General features: G+C 40.9%; 1 long non-coding RNA gene across 4 annotated transcripts in view; it reads right to left on the bottom strand.

The window, feature by feature from the left end:
• The window catches only part of LOC138189043 (uncharacterized), a 73,136-nt gene extending 68,745 nt beyond the window's left edge, over positions 1-4,391 (bottom strand). Inside the window, exons 1-4 of one of the 4 annotated variants that reach the window (XR_011175825.1) lie at positions 3,836-4,384; positions 3,246-3,411; positions 3,044-3,135; positions 921-2,765 (exon numbers count right to left, since the gene is read on the bottom strand). This is a non-coding gene — a long non-coding RNA (uncharacterized LOC138189043). Of the gene's footprint in view, positions 1-920; positions 2,766-3,043; positions 3,136-3,245; positions 3,412-3,835 lie in introns of those variants that run through there. The other 3 variants (XR_011175823.1, XR_011175826.1, XR_011175824.1) reach the window with 3 other exon arrangements.
• Positions 4,392-20,494: the final 16,103 nt, after the last annotated feature.

Below are 20,494 nucleotides of genomic sequence, written 5' to 3'. Positions count from 1 at the left end.
TTGGGTGAAAAATAGAAATGTTTCTTGAAAACTGTGATAGCGGAATTTCCTCTTCCTCAATTTCTTTCCTCAAGCGAATAATAATCAGTGTAATACTAAAATGTAATAACCAACATTTAATTTATGTTCCAAATAAAAGAAGAGATAACATTGTCTTAACCCTTTGCACTGCTACGTCGAGTGTGATTCGACATCAGTTTTTATGTCAGGTCGAGTCCCACTCGACGTTCCTCCAGACGCAGCTTTTTTTGACAAACGAGCGAAATAAAAGCAGGATTGTATCCTGGAAATTATTTCAAGATATATCACACGCTTAAAAGTTAGAAAACACCCCACTGACCTCGCTGAAGAAATAAAATATTCAAACTCGAAGATGGTATCCCGCTGGAGGTAGTCATCCACGTGCAAAATTTACCAAATGTCCAGCTGGACAAATTTTAAGCTACAAATTAAATAACAATAAACTCGGATATTAGAAAATATCACAATAGTGTGAATAAAACTGGTATTCGAGTGAATTTGTTTCCCCCTTTGCCTATTTATTAATTGTCTTATTTTTTTAGTTAAAGTAAATGTCAGATAAAACACTTGAAAGCGTTGGCAACTGCTGCTAACGAAATTGAAATAAAATCGGCAATGCGAAAGGTTAAAAAGTATTTCGCGATAGAATTATTTTTCACGTTATCGTTTCCTCTAAATTATTTTAATAATAAATAGGAAACAAAATAATAAATAGATAAAATAGAAAAATTTAATTACCAAAATTAATTTCAATTTCAAATAAAAGAAAATTTTACATTACCTTGAAAGATTCCCTAAAAAGATAATCAACCTAACCTAACTCCAATCAAACGTACGTAACCGCAGGTTAAGCCATCTAAAGTATCGCAGTAGATGTCATAGTAGGAAACATAGTAAACTATAGCGTGCTATAACTACAAACAGTTTATCAGTTTTCAGCATTCACATTGTTACTTCATTCGGAATAAAGAGGGACGATTATCAGCAAGCGGATAAGTAAACGTTTAGCCCTTTTTCGCCTAGGTATCCAGACAAACACCGATGAGCAGAAGTGGGAAACAGGGGAAGTTCCTTTTCTGAGTTTATGGCAGGCAAGTTGGCCGTGCTGTACCGGCAGCTCTCCGGCAAAGTCGTCAAAGACTTTTACGAGCGGGTAAACGGGATTTAAAGTGACGATGATGCAACCTCAAGGTGCTCACTTTATCCTTGACGGCCTCATAAATGTAACTGATGACATTGCCAGATACGTTTGACTCGTTTCGTCTTTTCAGTGCCGCTACCCATAGAAACATCGTTGATTTTGTGTTGATGAAAACGGCACGAGACCCCACTTACTTCTCCGCTCGTAAAAATCAAAAGAGCCCATTGAACTGGATTAACTTTTCGCGCCTTCCGACATCTGTCACGCTTACGGTCTTCTACCTTTACTGTTCTCTATTTTAGCACACACTTTATTTTCATTCGATGATCGTTGTTTGATCGATGGATCTAGCTATGCGATAGACGATAAATTAGTTTTCTATTACGTATAAGTGGTATTTACTACGTGCAATAAGCACACACATTGTGTTGGCAACTAAGTGATTGGGGATTTTGTCATTAAGTGATATTGACAAAATCCGCAATCAGTTAGTTACCAACCCAATATGACGAATGAGTTAGAAGATGATGTAATGAACGAATAAGATAAAATTGTTGGGTCTACGTGTTATTGAGAAATTGATTTTTAAACGATACGAAGGAAACTATTAGTTTTAAATGTCGGAATTGGAAATTTTATTGGACATCGATTAGACCGTAGTGTTACTAGAATTCTAAACAGTGGAAATTAAAAAATCACTATGTACCGCAGCATACTGTGGCGCCACCTCACAAAGGAAATCTCAAACTAGATGTGATACATTAAGAATCTAATCGACGGATAGTAACGCTAACAATTCTTGAAAGATAAATGGAGGGAAACAAATTATGAATGCGCGTACATATACAACAAAGTACGTACATACGTATTTATAAAATTATAACATTATCTATAAAAAGAAATATTTAATAATAAACCTACATACCAAGATTAATTCGTATTTTCTAAGATTATGAATTTCGAAATCCACGAACACTACCTCTTTCAAACGTCTATTAAGTAAATAAATTTTTGCAATATTGGGAAACAAATGATTAGAAGAAATATCGATACAATTGTTTTATCCATCCTAAGAAACGTAATCGTATCTTTACGGGATGACAACAATCGGAACAAAAGTAAGAGCAAGAAATAACATAAAATGCAGTAACAGAGGTATAAGATGAATCGTAAAATGTGGGTAATACCAGTGAACGGCATTTTGAACGCTACTAGCACCATCTACGATCACTTGGCGTTAACACCAAACAATGGCTGACACGGTCAAGCAGCACCGAAAGTTTCGCGAGCAGAAAGTATTTCAGTAAAGTGACGACAGATGGCCCGATATTCCTCGTCGTGTGGTCCGTGTGAAACGGTGCAAATTCTTTTCCGTTGATTTACGATCGAATTAAAACTGACAATTATTGTTATTGTACCGTCATATAAGGAGGTAACAGATAATAAATTCGACCGTAAAACGTTAAACTAGTGTGGTTGCGTTTTGTAAGGCTGGTTTAGTGCTGAGTCGCGTGCAACAGCGCTCGTTAAAACAGCCGTAAACCGACGTAACCGTCCGCGGTGTAGCTTGTCCCACGACGACCAATGTCTCGCGATCTTATGTCTGTGTCAGGAATTTTCCTTTTAAAATATCCTTTTTGTCACCATTGTCTATTTACAAGTTACGCGGTATCGTTGTGTTCTCACTTATTGCTAACATTGTATTGCCTCTAAACGTTGGAATAATAACTTCTTATGCAATTAGGAAACAGGCATACAAATCATCGTAAAATACATGGACGAATTTTATGTAAACATTTAAAAGGAAGAATCGATTATTACGCCAAACGTTTTATAGTAGTCAATTTAAATTTGCTGTTGATTTATGATACGTATATATACCTTAATGAACTGCTAGAAACATTCAGCGAAAAGCTGTCAATGAAGGCATTACTTGTCCATATCCAGTTTATCGTGATGTACACCGCAGGATGCTATACAAACGATAATATATTACTGGTTACTTGAAATTAATGACAAAACACATTTATCTATGCTTTATAAGATTAATTTAATATTTTACGATATCGATATTGAACCTTACCATGTGATCATTAGTCTCTGCGCATTTCACGAGGATTAGGATGCTTTACCGTTTAAGTATCGTCGATCTAGTTTGTGCATCGACCGTAAGAGCGGCTCAGTTACCGATTCCATGGGGATTACACGTTCCTCGGGATTACACATAAAGAATAATCTCAGGCATTCAACTGCAAGTGCAAATTAACGTTACCAAACCATTTATTTAACTATCATTTGCAAATTTTCGTAAAGATAATAGCTTAAGCAATTCACATTGAAAACATTCATAAACGCAGTTTCTAATGTTTCTGTCTCCATTAAACTCCTTTCGTTAACCCTAATCTCTAACAACAATTTGCCAAATACCAGAATAATCTAAAAAATATATAAGATCTTTCTTGTATATTACCAATACGTTCCACGACAACAAAAGTAAAACATAACCTTAATTCTGTCACAATCGATCGTAACTGGAAACGAATCAAAAGAGATTTTCTAACACCTACGACAAAAGTGAGGTCAGTGAACTGTCGTAACTCTCAAGAACATAATTAACATTCCAATTCGGATAAAACAAACAAAGAAACAGATAAATAATAACTTAATATTTACCGACGTGACGTTGAAAAAGTTTGTTGACTAACGGAAGACAGAAAGCGTGAAAAGTCGAAACGGCGATGTTTTGGTCGCGGCTTCCGAAAAAGCAGCGGAAACGGCGCGGTGTGCAGTAGCGTCGGTTCGATTAGCCAAATATAGATTTACCGCCGGAAACAAATGCGGAGCTAAAAGGGACATCGCGGCTGCGGCTCGACCTCCCATGATTCCCTTTGAAAATCAATCCTGATTTATACGACACGGTCGCCGCGATTTCGTGGCCAAGAAAAAAAATCCATATTTAAACCGTCGCCTGATTCGCGTTGTACCGTGTACTCAGCCAATCGTGGGATCGTAATGGCCACCGGTGAGGCAGGTTGAGTTCGTGGCGCCGTCACTAGATGTCGCCGTGATCGACGGTCGTAAATCGTCGGCAGACTCCCGCCCATTGCATGCGGGTAGGCGGTACCACGGCATTCCGTGACGTCAGCCGTGTCCCCACCAGTTCCCTCTGGCGGCTCGCCCCACTACTATCTTACCCCTACCACCGCCACTCTGTCTCGCTATTCTACCGTCGCTCTCCACCACCACCACTACCGCTACCACCACTACCGCAGCGTGGCCCGTGGCGCTTTCGGCGCTCTTCTTCCCCCACCCGCGCCGTTCACGTTCCGTTCACTGGCTTTCTACGTATATATGCAAGTAAGTACGTGAAATTCTCTCGGGTGGGCCAGCATCCCCGGTCATCTTCATAAATGCGAGTCGGCCGTTTGAAATGGTATCGAGGCTAATTCGAGCGGCGCTTATGCGATACAGTGTTTGTTTACTGTTTGCTAAAGCGGCCTGGATTAAATATAAAACAAAGTTGACAGAGCGTAGACGTCGGGCTAGACGGAGTGGCGCTAGCTGAAAGCGACGTCGTCCGACGGCCGCTCATCCTTTCTACGTACAGATCCCTCAAAAATATCACTTACGCGATCGCTTTGCTTTTACCTCTCTATCCTCGATTCTCCTTTCGTACCTTTATCCAATTCTAATACCAATTTCTTTATTTCTCCGATATAATTCGCGTGTCGTACGATATTCGACGAATTTGCTAACTTTTTACGATTTCCAGATTGCTACTGGAATATCGTTGTATGGTTACGCGTTTCTGTCGTGCTTCGGCGAATGTGTACGTATAATGAGCAGTATATGTGAACACTGTGGTGCGCGTGTGCGCGTTAAATTGGTCCAGATCGGGGTTCTCGCGGCCGATTACAAGAACACAGACTCGGGTCGCGTGTTTTATCGGTGTACACGGGTCTTCCTGGCGTTGCTCGTCTATCTCTGTCGATGGTCGTTGTAAGTAGCTACATACATTGAGCGTGTGTATTCGCGAACGCAATATTCCCTGGTCAAATTGCGTGTTATAGGAATAGCGAAACGTATCCGTCTCCGGGGAAATGTAGACCTTTAGTCTGCACCGGCAGTTGGATTGCGTCTGTGGAGACGGTACGCCACTAAAAAGATCAATACACCATCGCGGCTCGTCTGTTCATCGGAATCTAGATGCCGCGAGTGCACGCTGCTCCCCGAACGCGAATGATATCGTCTGTCTGAATATCGTGCCGCGAATCGTCGGCGCTGCCTCTAACGTCTTCGATTTCACAGACTAAATACAGTTTCGTATCTCTAAATAAATAACAAATTACGTTTACTATTCTGCCACTTTTTTTCTCCTTCAACCCGAGATATTCAGCGGAATAATATAATTTTACTGAAAAGACAGAAAACACGGAGAACTTGAAGTTTCCCAATGCGCGTGAAAAAAATAAAAAGATGCTGGATCGAAGTTTAATTTAATTTAATCGAGCGATCACGAGCAGTGCGAAATAGTTGTACATCGATTTGCTTTTATCGTATCTTTTTACGATTCGTATCGTATCGATTTCAGATAAACAGACATCGATCGTTTTCGAGAAAAAAAGAATATTCATCGCGACCGTCTATCTTCCGATCGGACGAACTTGAATTATCCTTGGCAATATTTCCAGATACACGAGACTTATTGCAAGATAACTGCGACAATTCATCGGTTCTCGCTTCGATACTTTGTTAGCGTGTTTCCGATCATTGAAGATATATATGTGATGTAAGCGGCTTATTTGCCAAACAGTTTGACTCGACAAAACAAACAGCAGAGGTAATCGATGAAATTATATAAAATAAGGATCGATGGAGCGTTTCGGCGATTAAAATTCCCAAAATATCCCAAAATTTCGAAAAGTGGAGTTACAATCACTTTGGCCCGTACGAACGGCTCGTAAATCAGAATAAAGACGGCGAAATTTCGAGAACATGGCGATAAGCAAATTTCCTGAGAAATTGCCGGTCGTGACAACTAGTGCCAAAACGTTGTCGAACGACGCACAGACGCTGTGTCGGTCGTCTGAGAAACGCCGGGGGGTAAAAGCAGAGAGATAAGTTCCACGCTGCAAAACATTTCTATCCGTGGCTGGCTCGGTTCCGCTGAAGAATCCCGAACGATCAGAATCACGACGGTACTCTTGCCATTGTTTCCAGAAATATTTGTGTGTTTACTACGAAAGTAATGCTCCTTTCTTAACTCCCACCCCTTATCTGCCGCGGTATGACCGAACTTAGCCGACGTGTTATTGCGGCCGCAGCTTCCAGATAGAAATCTGCACGCCGCTCGAATCTATGAAAATTATCCCGACGCTTCTACTTCTTTCTTTATCGCCACGCTGATAAATCGTTCTAAACAGTTCGATTTACGCGTTCCTCGTTCAACTCGTCGATTCTTCAGCGTACCAACTTCTCCGCCAATTTATTAGCGGCAATGATTAATAGACCGAGCAGACATTTTTCAGAAACACACCAAGTTTTATAAAGATCAGGTCCTTTTTAGATGCTTTATAGATTGGTAGAGTAAGCAGGGATTTTTTAGAAATACAGCAAGCTTTATAACGATTAGGTATTTTATAGATGCTTCATAGATTAATAGAGTAAGCAGGGATTTTTTAGAAATACAGCAAACTTTATAAAGATCAAGCATGTTCAAAATGCTTTATAATAGATCAATAGAGTAAGCAGAGATTATTTAGAAACACTTCGTTTTATAACGATTAGGTGTTTTTTAGATGCTTTATAGATTAGTAGATCAAGCAGAGATTTTTTAGAAATACAGCAAGTTTTATAAAGATCAAGCATGTTCTAAATGCTTTATAATAGATTGATAGAGTAAGCAGAGATTATTTAGAAATACAACAAGTTTTATAAAGATCAAGCATGTTCAAAATGCTTTATAATAGATCAATAGAGTAAGCAGAGATTATTTAGAAACACTTCGTTTTATAACGATTAGGTGTTTTTTAGATGCTTTATAGATTAGTAGATCAAGCAGAGATTTTTTAGAAATACAGCAAGTTTTATAAAGATCAAGCATGTTCTAAATGCTTTATAATAGATTGATAGAGTAAGCAGAGATTATTTAGAAATACAACAAGTTTTATAAAGATCAAGCATGTTCAAAATGCTTTATAATAGATCAATAGAGTAAGCAGAGATTATTTAGAAACACTTCGTTTTATAACGATTAGGTGTTTTTTAGATGTTATATAGATTAATAGAGTAAGCAGGGGTTATTTGGAAATACACTAAGTTTTATAACGATTAAGTATGTTCAAAATGCTTTATAATAGATCAATAGAGTAAGCAGAGATTATTTAGAAACACTTCGTTTTATAACGATTAGGTGTTTTTTAGATATTATATAGATTAATAGAGTAAGCAGGGATTATTTAGAAATATAGCAAGTTTTATAACGATTAGGTGTTTTTTAGATGCTTTATAGATTAGTAGAACAAACAGAGATTTTTTAGAAGTACAGCAAGTTTTATAAAGTATAGGTGCTTTTTAGATGCTTTATAGATTGGTAGATCAAGTAGAGATTTTTTAGAAATACAGCAGGTTTTATAACGATCAAGCATGTTCTAAATGCTTTATAATAGATTAATAGAGTAAGCAAAGATTATTTAGAAATACAACAAGTTTTATAACGTTTAGGTATTTTATAGATGCTTTATAGATTAATAGAGTAAGCAGGGATTTTTTAGAAATACAGCAAGCTTTATAACGATTAGGTGTTTTTTAGATGCTTCATAGATTAATAGAGTAAGCAGAGATTTTTTAGGAATACACCAAGCTTCATAACGATTAAGTATTTTTTAGGTGCTTTATAGATTAATAGAGCAAGCAGAGATAATTTAGAAACACTTCGTTTTATAACGATTAGGTGTTTTTTTAGATGTTATATAGATTAATAGAACAAACAGAGACTTTTTAGAAACACACCAAGTTTTATAACGATTAAGTATGTTCTAAATGTTTTATAATAGACCAATAGAGTAAGCAGAGATTTTTTAGAAATACAGCAAGTTTTATAACGATTAGGTGTGTTCTAAATGCTTTATAATAGATTAATAGAGTAGGCAGAGATTATTTAGAAATACAGCAAGTTTTATAAAGATTAAGTATGTTCTAGATGCTTTATACTTCAATATTTTGAACGTTGCGAGCTCTTTTACGTCTTCGTCATATTCGTTTTACTTCAAGCTTTTCATAAATGCATAAAATGCACATTGATCCGTTAGTCCCTCTAAAAATTCTTCTTTTCTTTTCCCTTTTCTATTAAAATTTAACTTGATCCCACGACCAGATTACAAATTTGTTCACTTGTAGGTAAGTACCTAACACTTTTTCACCGAATCACTCACGCAACTATCTCAATCATGCATCAAGAAAACAATGGAATAATTGTTTATAGCAATTTAAAAATTGCCATATTTCCAACAAAACACGAAATACATGTACATTGGAAGCTTACAACTTGTGCGCCAAACTCTTACTCAAGTAATTCCAATTATCAAAGAACTACGATATCTCCAAGTAAAAATACGATGAACGATAGAAAATGTAACGAATTTTCACCTAAACTTTCCCAATGTACATTTTTCACAAAAACGATACAAACTCGACTTCGGACACGTGGCTTGTTCATTAGAACACTATAGCGCTAAGCGTTACACGATTCAAATATAATACAAAGCTAACACGCGATGGACCGAGTCAAACTTTTTACCTTCTCGTGGTCGTGAGACCAGACTTTTTCCTCGTTGGCCCAGTGAAATACGTTAGACGATCGCTTTTTAGGAGTTTTAGTCGACGAGCGTGTTCACAGTTTGTTAATCTGCGTGCGTGTGTACGCCGTATTAACGTTAACAGAGTTTGAACGGGTGCGTGCCGATGCCGGCGTCCATGTGACCGTTTTACACATGTAACTCCATACAATGGCCATAAATGGTATCAACAAGTGGATGCTTAAGTGCCATTATGAAACGTTGATTATGAGAGCAAACTGTATTACGTATTATTTGCGGCCGCATTAAGATACCGAGCGTGTCTTCGCGCGATTATCGCCCCGCCGTTTGTTTTATAATCAAATAAAAAAGAAGAAAGAGGAAGACAGAGGTAGAAGAAAGACAAGAAACGCGATGGCATCGCAAAGACGGGAAAAGATTCTAAACAGAGGGAGGCCATCGTAACGAAACTGTTCAACTTCTCGGGCTGATGCGTCCTCGCTATTTGCATACGCTCGTCCCGCGATTGTTGCTCCGAATCGTTTGGAAAATGAAGCCGCGTTAAACGACCGTTTTCATTACGGAACACAGGCTGCACCATCCGTGATTCCGTTATCCAAGCATCTGCTTTACAACGAGTCATCTTTCTTCTTGCTATTATCGCTCGTCCAATGTCCACGCTTTAAATATCGAAAGGGTAACTGTTACTCCGCTTATGTTTTAATAGCAGCACGTTACAGCGGTGTATACGGAGAACGTGAACAAAGAGAAATAAAGACATAACGTTTGAATCGTATGAAAATAAATTGGCGTAGGAAAAATACGTATAAGAAGCACGGTACATAGAGAAAAGTCGCGACACGTTAATTAGCGAACGATTGGCTCGATTAAGCTTCTCTGGAATCGTATTAAACACAAGTATATTCTATCCAGTCAAGGTTCCTTGACAAATATCCTAAGAGCGCCGTCGATCAATGAAGAAATCACTTCGATCGCTTATCAACGTCGGCTGATTAAATTAAACCAATCAACGTCGATGGAATTAGAAACGAATATTCGCGCTGGACATCGAATCGTTCGTATCTCACTCGTACATTTCCTAATAGTAATTATCCACTGACAAGTAGAAATTCTCGTGAGACGAGTAGCCGAGCTCCGTTATGTCTCTTGATAATCGAAACGTCTTTTAATATCTCTATGTATGTACTCTTATAGCTTCGAAATAATCGCGTCTGGCTAACCGGCTTCATTCACCATCGCTAATAAGCCTCGAATCGATCTTCGATCGCCACAGCTAAATATTTATGATTCGTGAAAGGACAGCGGTGGATGGCTCGGCTTGTGTTCAATCGACCGATAGATTAGCATCGTTACACCATTGACCCACGCGGTTGAGTTCCACTCTCGCGGGATACCGATGATAATCGCGCAAACCTCCTTTCCTCGTGCCGTTCGATTTCGTAACGCGAAAACCGTTTCGTTAATTGAACGGTCCTGGTTAATTACGGTTGGCTGGCGATTTTTCCGTCGCGTACCAGCCGCTGACTTTCTAGTTTTGGCTACTCGGCCTGTTCACGCATGAATAATACAAAAGTTACGCTCACGGAACTAACGATCCGCCGCGGTTCAGTTTGAGGATGAAATTAATAAAAATTGACGTGGTAAAAATTCGCAGAGTCGGGCCGTGCATATTTACGCGCTAATTGCCGTAGCAAATATGTACATACCGTGCACGATGCTTGATACAGAACAGATTAATAGTACGAGATACGATTCTATTACAAATACGCGTTTACGTAATTATCTTATCGGTGATGTAGTTGGAAAAATATGCAAAGCTAAACATCTGTCACTATTCGTGACTCCTCTATCCTTTACAGCCATTCGGCCAACAATTTCGCCATTCCCTCGCCAAGCTGTTCCTTTACTAGCAACTAACAACGTTACACTGTGTAGCCTGCGATTCGGAGGTAGCTCGCAACGCGATACGAGTGCATAAGTCGTGGTTTGCAAGTACGTACCGTTTATTTCTCTAGGCCAAACGACACCGTTCAAATAACCAACGCTCGACCATATCATCAACGATCGTCGTGTTACAAACCGTGAACCGGCGTTGGACCACCTCGCGCGAAACGCAACCTTACGAATGTATTTCCCTTTGACAAACGGCGCACGAAAGAAACAAAAATGGTATGGTAAGAGAAAGCGGAAACGTTACGTGTCAACGGCTCGCAATCGTTTCTGTGGGCACGTTGTCCCGTAATTCGGGACACGTTCCACGTAATCTGGCCCCGTGCAATTTACTCCACTCGGCCAATTACACGGCCAAGAGTTTCTGACAGAGGGACGCCTCGACTTCGTGACACGCGTGTGCTCCACCATACAGCCGATCTAGCACTTCTGTCTGTCCTGTCTCGTATCTGGCAGGCCTAACGTTCTCGTGAAAAAATTACTCGAAGAGCAAAGCGCAGGAGAAAATAACGAGCGTTCGTGTAAAACGACCGCGACCAAGAGGGCAATCTCTTCCTTTCTTTCGATACTTTTATATTTCCGACGTTCTCGCGAGTTCGTCTGGCAAACGTCAAACGAGACGAAGAGCGTCGTCGCGAAGGGTTTTGCTGGACCAATGTCTGCACAGTGTTCGGGAAGAACCTTCGTGGATGGTCCTCAAGAATATGCGTTCGGCGCCCTACAACCCGACAATTCGAGCACTCACTTCAACGAATCGTGATTTACTGCCAGGGCCTGTTCCGAACATGGCGCAGACAATGCCGAGGTAGCCGTATTCGTTCGAAGCAACCCAGAGGCGGTGCAGCGGTGGTCCTTGGGAAAGCTTGGAGGCCGTGACTCGTAGTCTGAGACTCGAGTCGTCGTGGATCTGTATGGCGGAGCTGGTGAAACGACGAAGTGTTTGAAGTTCTGTTTTAGGACGATGATACAGGGAAACGGAATTCAACTATGGCGAACTGCAAGTAATTCCAACATCGAAATACTTTGACGCTTGCGATCGAAAACGCTAAGATCCATTATGAATGCACCCTGCTATGTCACCAACGAACTAATATATCGCGGCCTCGAGATACCAAGAATCAAAGAGGAAATAGCAAATTATAGCGGCAGATATAGCAAAAGAGTCAAGAAACATCGAAAGCCCCTAATTACTAGATTGTTTGATACGTCGGACCAGATCCGCAGGCTGAAGAGACACTACCCGCTAGATTCAATTAGTTATCTTATAAATTATACTTATCTATAGTAAGTATTAACTTATTATAAATAATTAGTCATGCGCCACTGCGCCACGCGAAAAAAAATTACTGAAAATTCTCGATGCGAGAATTGATTGTAAATTTTAATAAATAAAAAAAACAAGAAAGTAGAAAAGATAGCCTTCGTTGTACTATGAAGAGCGGTTCCGCGTGAGAAACGTCACGATGAATCAACTTACTAACGTTTCGCCCTTCGAGATAGACACAGCTCGCAGTAATATAGAAATATTATATTAAATTAAAACATACGAAAAATGGAGAGGAATATGGAAGATAGGTTGCGATTTATCAAGATAATAATTAAGGGATGAAATATCTGGTTTACCTTGAGAAGTAAGCGTATACGTAAAACTAATTCGACTCAGAAAGAGGTGGCTAGTCTGAATGCGACGATCAATTCTGAGACATTTATATCGAAGACGCGTATCGATTGCTGAGGAAGGAGTTTCGACGGTAACCATATTCCTTCCGTGATCTTCGTATTACGTCCAAGAAGAAACATCACGCGATATTTCAGTCGTAATTTAAGTTACAGCTGGCGATCTCTCAGATCGCTGCTGCAATAATCACGTTGCACTTTCACACGTATCTCACGATCACTATTCTTTTATGGGAATCTTTATTTACACGATGCAACACACAATTACTCAGCGAGTACTCCACGGAGAGTACACGGCGCACTCGCGAAACGGAGAACGTGGTGCCAAGTCGTTTAGAAAACACGAACTGCTTAAAAGTCTTGAAACGATTAACCCGGGGCCGACACGACGAGGAGAAACTTCTCGCAATCAAGATAGCCCGTTGACGGAAGGGAAAGGTTTCCGTCATTGGCCAAAAAATATTCCCTTGTGAAAGCCGGAGACCCGGCAGCCGCGCTGGAAAAGGAAAGTCAGCCGAGATCAAAGGGCTTTCTTTAACCCTGTCTTTTTAAAAATGTGAAATTTTTATGGCCACACTTTCGCACCGCACTTCCAGTTGCCATCGACTTTCTCGAGCCTCGGATACTGCCGTAGGGGACGAGTCGAATTGTTTCGAGGGCTGCTTCGCACACTTTCTTTCGTCATTTCTTTTCACAAATATTTTTTCATTTTTGTCTTCTTCTTTTCTTTATCTTTACCTTTTTCGTAAAAGTCGAGAGACGAAGGAAACGTACGACGCATGGTTATTTCGTAGGAAAAGAATCACGAGTCTTGAAGTTATGCCCGAACGAGATACACGTGCTCAAACTGAACAACTGCTATTAATAAATACATATGTTTTATATTTAGCATTTTGTAATATTCTTCGCGTATTCTTGACACAAAACGAAAAGAAATAGTGGATAGTATTGTAAAAATGACGCATGATATGTACACTATAGATGTTTATGCAAATGTACATTTCTACAAACACAAGTAAGAAATGGAACCTAAGGAGAAATTTATCTCGCCCATTAAATTTTATAACGAGTGTTATATCTAATTTGGATGTTTCACATACTTCTGCATATTATGTATATTTCCTACATTTTTACATCTTTATGAATAAATATCCGAGGTCTACGTGCGAGCCGTTCAGAAGCCAGGTTGATTAACTCCATAAATTAAAGGGCACTGAAATACGACGATGTTAGAAACACGGAGTTTCTTAAATTTACCTTGGAATTTACTAGTATTTATGTCATCTTCTTACGATAAATGAACTTGGTAGTAAAAAAGACGTGTAATAATAAAAGATCTCGCGGAAGTCGAATCGATCCAACTCCACTTTTTATCAATTTCTTAATTCCTTCCGTATGTTCGTTCGTTTCTTTTCAGTTTGCTGCAAGAACGTATAGAAATATTCAGAAATATTAAACGTATACGATCTCTATATTAACATAGTAATCGCGACCGGCAAGTTTCTTTACCTTTCCCCTGATATCAAACCACATCTAATCCAAACAATGGCAAACGCCACTATGTTAAAAACACGATACGAGGAGTCAGAAGCTACGCTAGCAAAAATTCGTCGATAATCATCGATACCGTAAGATTTGTGGGTACGAGTGGCACAGACAAAGAGAGAAGGCAAGTGAGGCCGGCGTAAAGCGACTTAACCGGCTGCGGAAAGCGGCGGTCTACGTTAAGTAAATAACGTAGGAGCGCGATAAATTCCGTTTACACGGCCAATATGTATCGATGATCGTTGCGCGGCATTCGGCGTTAAATTGAAATCCGTATTTAGGTGACTATTATAGCCATTAAGTGGGAACGTTAACGCGGCTATTTACGCGACGATCAGAAATCGTTAGGGGACGGTCGTCGCGCTTCTTCCTTCGATCTTTGCGATCGAACAAACGGAGCACGCGGTTTCTTTTCGCGAGCGACCCCCTGAATCGCGCGATTTGCATCGCCGCCGGCTCCAACCGTCCATAAACAGCAAAAAGATACGATCTCAATTAGTCCCGGGCCGAAAACGTTGCGGAGAAACACGGCGAATGCGGACCCGCGATAACAACTGTCGGAGACGCGACGCGAGTTCCACGTACCCCGCGATTTCTCCACTCCCTTGAATTATACTCGGTCCCCGAACTGTGAGTAATTCTCCGAAACTGCGGGTAGAATGCCTCTCTCGGGCCTCCGACTTCTTTCTCGAGGAATTAACGACCGAACTCGACTTTTAGGCGTGGCCTTTAAACGCTCTGTAGATCTGTTAACGCGTGTAACCCAAGTAGAGTAACTAGACGAGCGATACGATTGCGAGGGAGTGATACACGCGTTCACGATTCTGCTCGTGTTCCTGTGCAAATTCGTATTTCTATAGGTACAACGAAAGGAACAGCATCTGGACAGAGGTTCGTGTTACCTGTCAAACGTTATAACGAGTACTCCACTTTGCATTGTTCTACCGTATCGTACACGAATGTACGTTGTGTACGATATGCATTTTATACATTTTTGCCTCTTTGTATTTTGGATAAACGCATAGAAATAGTCTACTCGTGAGTAATTCGAGTATTTTGATTGATTTCATATCACTAAAATGTATCGTTGGTTTATTAAACGAACGAGAGAATTAAGAAAAGTGCATCTTCTGGAAATCAGCTTGAAATAGATGTTGAAATGTTTGAAACGTATGTTGTGTATGATATGCATTTTACACACTTTTGCCTCTTTGTATTTTGGATAAACGCATAGAAATAGTCTACTCATGCGTAATTCGAGTATTTTGATTGATTTGTATCGATCTCTATGTGGATATCACTAAAATGTATCGTTGGTTTATCAAACGAACGAGAGGATTAAGAAAAGTGCATCTTTCTGGAAATCAGCTTGAAATAGATGTTGAAATGTTTGAAACGTATGTTGTGTATGATATGCATTTTACACACTTTTGCCTCTTTGCATTTTGGATAAACGCATAGAAATAGTCTACTCGTGAGTAATTCGAGTATTTTGATTGATTTGATATCACTAAAATGTATCGTTGGTTTATCAAACGAACGAGAGGATTAAGAAAAGTGCATCTTTCTGGAAATCAGTTCGAAATAGAAATTGTAAAGCGATCGTGAAAAATAAAAATGTAGAACCAAATTCAGGGGTTGACACGCTATCCTCTTGCACGCCGCAACGACATTTTTCGACACAGCATTTAATATAGCAAATTTTCCAACGAATTCTCCGAAGATCTTCGAAAGCTACAAGGAACTCGAAGATGGTCGAACAGCGCAATTATCAGAAGAATTCTAACGCGTCTTCTCGCGTATCGTTTGAGATTCTCCGCGCGCAGCAGTTTCAGGATCTTAGATCAGAGACTCGACAGTGTCCAAAACAGGGAATTCAGGTACAACGAGAAGATCGTGGATGAAACGAGAGTGCAAAAGGTCGTGAACGCGGCTGCAGCTCGAACGCGATAAACAACCGCGATTCGTAGAAACTGCAGCGCGTGCAGAACGCTCGCACGCAGCACGGAACAGAGCGTTTCGATGCGCTAACAGAGCCGAGGTCAGCGTGCGTCTTCGTACGAAGTGCGTGAAGACGATAACGAAGACTGCGGTGTTTCGAGTGCGTGTTCGAGATAAGCGAGAGGAACGGTCCGCGATAATAAACCTGTCCACCGTGAAACAACCGCGAGAATGAAGCTGTGCTTCGTTTTTTTTCTAACCCTCGATCCTCCAATGAGTAATCTTCGCGAACAGACGTGACGAAACGTGAAACATAGATTAGACGTTTTTACCGTTTGCCTTTTATTTCAAAGAGTAGGTTGGTATAGGACGAGCGCGTGGTTTTGTCGTCCGAACAATTTCCTACAAATTCTCGTTCGGATCAGCCAATAATTCGAAATTTGAAAAAATTGGAAAATTGTAAAAACTGTCACTGGAAAATTAGAACTTGGCTAATCTACTCAAACGAGATTTAAGTGTCAGACACGCTGGCAATAAATGAGAAACGCCGGAGAAATACGTTTCTCCGATATGTTGTACAAGCTTTTCACACTAATAGGAAATCTGCGCGTGTAAACGCTGTGGTTAACCGAGATCGTCTATGTGTATAGACCTACGTATCTAAAATAAAAGAATTGCCATCTTACAGATCGGACTTTGATTACTCTATCGAACGATGGAGCAACAATACCGGCCAGCCGAGTCGTAGAAACGATAAGTAGCTACCAGTTTCTTGATTTAGTGCCTTCGATGATAATCGGAACATCGAGCAACGCGTAATAACATGGTTGCAACTTGTGAACAAATGCGCCAACTCTCTCTGATTTCGTCCTCTGAATCGTTACTATATAATACGCTATACACTGTTCGTCATTATGCGTAATAAGCAGCGAACGTTAGTCACTGATTTCACGTACAATGCAAGAATCAGCACCGTTTACGGTAATCCTGCCACGCCCTGCATGTAACACGGTTAGCAGCATTCCGATCCGTAAAAGGAGTGCCGCGAATCGTTTCCCATCCTGAAGCGTCCATGGGAGGCTGACTGAGAAGGCGTATGCCGAGCAGACGCGTAATTCGGAGGCGCATGGGACGAGCATGTCGAGGTGTCATCCAGTCGCTCTCGTGCTTTTCTACGTTTTGGTAAAAGTTCCTCCAAGGATCTCGCGCCATTCACCGTGCTTCCTCCTCGTAGTATTTCGAACCCGGAGTACCCCTCGACTCCTCGCTCGACCGGTCTACCGCTTTTCTTCCTCTCGCAGCTACCGGTCGACGAAACCAATAACTAAGGGAAGGAAAAACGGGATGGAAGTCTCGCACGCCCGGAGCATATATATTTTCGCAGCGACGTGGATATACGAGCAGTCACGAGCGCGGCAACGTGTGCGTAACGCTAGGTGTACACGCACGTACCAGAAGCCCTAACCCCACGAATTAATATTCCATCCGCGTGGCTTACACCAGTCTCGCAGATTGCCAATGCCGTTGCTCCCCGAGAGAACAGGCACGACCCTCTTTGGAAACACCGGGATAGGGACAAAGAGCCCGCGGATAGCGCAGGATCCGTTTCATTCGGCTACGGGAACAATGCCGGTCCGGCCCGTTCTCCACCATGGAAAATAAGATTCCAGCACGCGCAATACTCGCGACTGATCCGATGAGTTACCGCTCTCGGCGCTCCACGATATTCCTCGGGCTAAACGAGATTTCGTTTGCTCGTTGTCGCGGTCGTTGGATATCGAAAGGGGACGTTGACGTACGTTTTTGAACGCGTGTTCAACGAGTTGGCAGATTTCTTCTTGGCATTTACAAACTGGTATTCAAGGATAGATTGCGAGAGAGCCTGGAAATATCAACATCGCGGATGTTGAAGGGAACTCGATGTTCCGTGTCATTTCATTTTTCTTATTTTTCGTATACATAAACTTGTTTGTTTTCTGTTTTCGCGTTGCAATTAATTTAGTAGAAACGCGGCATCGTAGAAATGTTATTCGAAAAGAGAGAAAAGGAATAATTCTAGAAGAATAATCGACCGCTGTCCAAATTTTAAATCAAATGAAATCCAAATGTGGATCGATCACGTAGAAGAACGATGTTATTAAATCTGTGTAAAAGATACATGTAAATACACATATTTCGTTAGATCGTAATAGGGCGTCCTTCGTCTTGTACTTTATAGGATTGCATATGTAAGAGCTTTATGCTACCCCTCCAGGAAAATTCGAAGGGATTTAAATCGCGTGAATGCGAGGGTCTTTTCTATGACTTCCTTTTTATCCGTCCATTCATGCTGCTAAACATTCTATTATTCGACATATTTCATACGCGAATCCCTATGCATCGATCTATAGCACACAATTCGTGTCACCGGAAAAAATTTCACCTCGCTATCGAAATCTTCGATTTAGCAAAAATAAACATCTTAATAATTATAAATAAACGATTTAACACGAATAGTTTTTAACTTTCACAGCCTATTGATCCTTACAATCTTTGCAACTTCTGCGTTGCTTCCACGAGCCAAGAGATTAACAAACTCTCAACAAAACTGCAAATTGCCGGTTTTATTTCTATCGAATTATCCTTCTCGTCGGTCGCGACCAAAATCCCAATGCGGCAAGATCGACTAATAATACTCGCCGATAGACGATTAACGCAAATAGTTTTAACTTTCTCAACGTCCATTCGTCCTTACGATCTTTGCAACTTGCACGTTGCCTCGGCGAGCCAAGAGATTAACAAGGTTTTCCCTCACGTTCAGCGAGAACCGGCAACTAAATTTTCCAAACGTCTTCCGTAAATTGCGCGTTTTATTAATTCAGCTTCCTCGTCGGCCGCGACACTCTTAATTGCTCCTTACATTAAACAGGCTTTTTCATCTGTCCGGCTAGGCAAGAATTTATACGTGGGGCCCGGTCACGTCCGTAAATCCTGGTAATCGTCCGGTGCTCGATATATCCACGCGATAAGGGTGGGTGTCAACGCATGTTCAGCCATTCGTTTCAGCCGGTGCGTACGAACTCGCCCGTTAAACGTAGGATACACTGTTGACGAGATACAGATAATTGGAAATGGGAATTATATGCAGCGATAGGTGAACGCGAACCTAGCTTCGCCGGCACAAGGATAATGAGCGTTTCGCGCATTCCATGCAACCTGTTCGCGGAAAATTATAATTCGATATAATTAGTAATGATTTTCGTTTTCCACGTAGTTGCCGGTATTTTTATTACATTGCTTTCTGTCGGCTGAATCGCTTCTCCGTTAGACGATTTTCCAAGGATCCCGTTTCAACGAAGTAATCGATATTTTACTCGTGCCGTGGATGCTCGGCCAGAAAGTAAAGTTACCGTGAAAAATTCTTTTTCGCGATGATTCGTTCGAGTGCGATCGCACGGCGCAAGCATCGGCAAATGCTCGATCGAGATGGTTTCTTTCCGATCGGTTAAATTCGCGTTTTAACGATCGTAACAGCTAAAGTACCGAGTAGTTTGATGTCCGATATTTTCAGTGAAATTTATCTAATTTATAGTCTTTTTATACCTTCACAGATACGATTTTTGTGTTAATTCTTCGTAGAACCGTTCCTCTCTGCGGTGGAAGTTCCTTCGTATAAATATGAATTTCAATTTATAAGAAACGACGAAGATTTTTGTAAAAAGACCTAGCAGGAGTAGATAAGTAGATCGAAGCGGCAACGATTCATTAAAATAAACGGTGTGCTACTCCACTTTGAGCTTTCGTTTCTACCAGTCAAAAGTCGTTCCGTATAATCGCTCGAAAATCACAGTCTCGCGTTACACAAATTCGAAGATTTAGCAGGAACGTTGCTTCGCTGTAATCGACCTTCCACGTTGCTGGTGAACCGTAGCGCGACGACAAAAACGTTTACACGCAATTATATGGCGTTTACGAGTTCTTCATCGACGATACTCGAAGGCCGTAAATTTTTCCAACCACCGCTGCACGTTACACGCCGGGTTGTACACGGTAATTTTACGGTTGTTTTCGTACTGTTCGCGTCCATCCACCGTTTTTAACGACACCCGAACAACCTTTCGTTCAAGATGGCCAGACTTGCGCTTATTCCGGGTCCGAAACTCGCGCATCTCACGATGCAAAAAGGAGCAACCCGGAAAGTTGCGCGATGTTGCATCGCCGTTGTTTCGACAGTGGCTGCAAACGAAATTGCATCGTATCTGCGCTGTATCGCAACCTATCGTTTTCGGCGCTCTGTTTCGAATCGCTTTGTATTACGTCGTTTTGTAGAAAGCTTTTAACGTGATCAGAAAATAAGCTTCGAAGAAATAGAAGTATAAAACTGTTAGTAATCCTCGTGGGTTGCGGTGCACGATAGTGTGAA

Source organism: Bombus flavifrons, chromosome 18 (assembly GCF_040668555.2).
Source record: "Bombus flavifrons isolate JBK064 chromosome 18, iyBomFlav1_principal, whole genome shotgun sequence".
In the NCBI taxonomy this organism is placed as follows: domain Eukaryota; kingdom Metazoa; phylum Arthropoda; class Insecta; order Hymenoptera; family Apidae; genus Bombus; species Bombus flavifrons.
The sequence above is the reverse complement of the archived record's forward strand: the minus strand, read 5'-3'. Positions and strand labels throughout refer to the sequence as shown.